Below are 3,216 nucleotides of genomic sequence, written 5' to 3' on the forward strand. Positions count from 1 at the left end.
TCATTGCTTAGCTACGTGAAAAATTATGGGAAAACTCATAGACTAAAAATGTTTGAAGAGCAATAGCATAGGAAAAACGTATTACTATATATCAAGTTGAAAAAAGTTAAGACTAGTTTTGTAGTCTGAATGTTCCCCCAGCTGGTATGGGAACTTAATCCCCAATATGGTATTTGAAAAATAGGATCTTTAAGAGGTGATTGGATGGTGAGGACTAGATCTTCATAAATAGATTAATCCATTCACAGATTAATGAGTTAATAGTTTAATGGGTTATCAGGGAGTAGACTGGGGGCTTTATAAGGAAAGCAAGCGGGCATGTTTGTGTGCTTTCCCCAGCTCTTACCATGTGGTACCTCGCACCAGCTTGGTACTCTGCCAAGAGCTCCCGCCGAGAAGAAGGCCCTCATCAGATGTGCCCCCTGGATCTTGGGCTTCCCAGCCTCCAACCCTGTAGAAAATAAATTCTGTTTTTTTATACATTACCCAGTTTCAGGTATTCTATTATAAGAAGCAGAAAATGTGGCTAAGCTGGCAGTGCTGGCAGACACCATAGGGCTGGCTGAGGAAACCTAATGAGGAGCAGAGAAGTAATTGACTTGCCAATGTCTCCAAGCAAGAAAATGCCCAAGCTGGGATTGAAACCCAGGTCTCTCTGACCCTAGAACTCATTATCTTTCCACCACACTGCGCTGCTTCAGTGAACCACAGTCACAGAGAACTTACAGTCCAACTTTTCCATCCTTCATGACTACACATAAACTCAGTTACACTGATGCTGAGGGTAAGGAAAGGGAAGGGAGTAGGGAGGTTATATGGAGGCCAGCCTGGGGTAAGGACTGGCTGATGCAATGATTGGTTAATGGCTGGGTGCTTAAGAGGGTTCCATTGGTCTCCCCTGGCCCCACCAACTCACCCCTGACTGGACAGTCTCATCAAGGAGGTTGGTCAAGAGGCTCAGATGTTTCTGAGAATCTGGGTGATTTCTAAGAAAATCCTAAGTGCACATAGCTGAAGGGTCGGGTAAATAGGAAAGAGCTCTTCTCTAAGATCCTTTTCTTAAAACGAAACTGAAAGAAAGAAAGGAAGATTATTAAAGACAACCTTTGGCTGGGCAGGGCAGTCTTAACTGCTCAACTGCCCAGCGTGACCAGTGGCCACCTCTGCAGTGTTTTTTACACCTGGACAACTGTCCTTAACATTTTGGCATCTCAGACCTCTTTGAAAAGTCTTGTGTCAACCTTTGAACAAATCCTCTGACATACTAGCCAGCCATGAGCCTAGGTCCTGGAAGATGGCAGATGTGCCTAATGGCGAGCCCTGAGCCTCTCTGCTGGAGCTGTCCAACAGCATAGCTGCTCCAGGGGAGCTTGTAACGTCCCTCAAAGCTGGGAAAGCTGCAAAGGACAGAATTGATTCTGCAGTAAAGATGTTGGTATCATTAAAAATGAGCTACAAAACTGCCACGGGGAGGTTACAAGGCTAACTGCCTTCCAGGGAACCCAGCACCTGGGAGTCATAGTGGCCCAAATGCAACAGAAGCTGAAGTGGATTTTGTGGACCCATGGACAGTACAAACAAGCAGTGCAAATGGCATTGACTATGACGAGCTCATTGTTTGGTTCAGAAGCAGTAAAATTGACAAAGAGCTAATAAATCAAATATAGAGAGCCACTGGCCAGGGACCACACTGCTTCCAGCACAGAGGCATCTCTTTCTCACACGGAGATATGAATCAAATTCCCAATGCCTACGAAAATAAGAAGCCATTTTATCTGTACACGGGCAGGGGCCCCTCTTCTGAAGCAGTGCATGTGGGTCACCTCATCCCATTTATTTTCACAAAGTGGCTGCAAGATGTGTTTAACATGGCCTTGGTCATCCAAATGAAGGACCTGAAAAGTGAACCAGGCCCACATCTATGCAGTGGAGAATGACAAGGACATCACTGACTGCGGCGTTGACATCAACAAGACTTTCATCTTCTCTACATGGGGAAGAGCCCAGGCTTCTACAAGAATGTGCTAAAGATTCAGAAGCATGTTATCTTCAACCAAGTGAAAGGCCTTTTCAGCTTCCCTGACAGTGATTGTATTGGGAAGATCAGTTTTCTTGCCACCCAGGCTTCTCTCTCCTTCAGCAGCTCATTCCCACAGATCTTTGAGGATAGGATGGACGTCCAATGCCTTATCTGTGTGGCATTCACCAGGATCCTTACTTTAGGATGATGAGGGACATCACCCGTAGGATCAGCTATCCTAAGCCAGCACTGCTGCACTCTATCTTCTTCCCCACCCTACAGGGCGCCCAGACCAAAATGAGTGCCAGCAACGCCAACTACTCCATCTTCCTCACCGACATGGCCAAGCAGATCAAGACCAAGGTCAACAGCATTTATTTTCCAGGGGGAGAGACACGTTTGAAAAGCACAGGCAGCTTGGAGGCAACTGTGACGTGGGTGTGTCTTTCACACCCCTGACCTTCTTTCTTGAGGATGATGACAAGCTTGAACAGATCAGGAAAATCTGCACCAGTGGAGCCATGCTCACTGGAGAGTTCAAGAAGGCACTCAGAGGTTCTGCAGCCCTTGATCACCGAACACCAGGCCTGGTGCAAGGAGGTCACTGATGAGATTGTGAAAGAGTTCATGGCTCCCAGGAAGCTGTCCTTCAACTTTCAGTAATGCTGGTTTTATATATGCTTATAAGGAGGTGTAATTTATCAGTAATTCCAGCCCAATCAAATTGTCACTACCCATGGGCTTCTGTCATGTGGTAATGACTGGGCCTGTGTCTGCAAGTGTGTTATCAATACAGTTTCTTCCTAATTTATCATTTCTGTCTCTTAATGGCAAAACGCCGTGGGGTGATTGGGTGCTGGTTAACATTGCATTGTCAGTTAGAGAAGTCCAGCTGTGAGACTATCACACAAAGCAGCCCCAAGGATGTGGAGCCTCTGGCTGGAAGTCCATTGGCCAGCTAGTTCTGGTCCATGGAGGATTGTCCATTTGAAAGCAGCCTAAGGTTATAAAGATACTCTCAAAACCTATTCTATTAAAAAGTATGTATTCTATGTGTGTGCGTATATATATATATATATATATATATATATATGGAATAAAAATGTCATTACTGTAAAACTAAAAAAAAAACAGCAGCAGAAAATGGACTAATATAATTAGGAAAGGATGACTTAAACTTGCTGGTTAGATGGCAG

At 45.1% G+C, this 3,216-nt stretch overlaps 1 pseudogene; it reads left to right on the plus strand.

Annotated features, from left to right (window-relative positions):
- The first annotated feature begins 1,294 nt into the window (after positions 1-1,294).
- On the plus strand, positions 1,295-2,683 carry LOC103597146 (annotated as a pseudogene).
- The last annotated feature ends 533 nt before the right edge of the window (positions 2,684-3,216 follow it).

Source organism: Galeopterus variegatus, unplaced genomic scaffold (assembly GCF_000696425.1).
Source record: "Galeopterus variegatus unplaced genomic scaffold, G_variegatus-3.0.2 Scaffold2217, whole genome shotgun sequence".
NCBI classification, from domain to species: domain Eukaryota; kingdom Metazoa; phylum Chordata; class Mammalia; order Dermoptera; family Cynocephalidae; genus Galeopterus; species Galeopterus variegatus.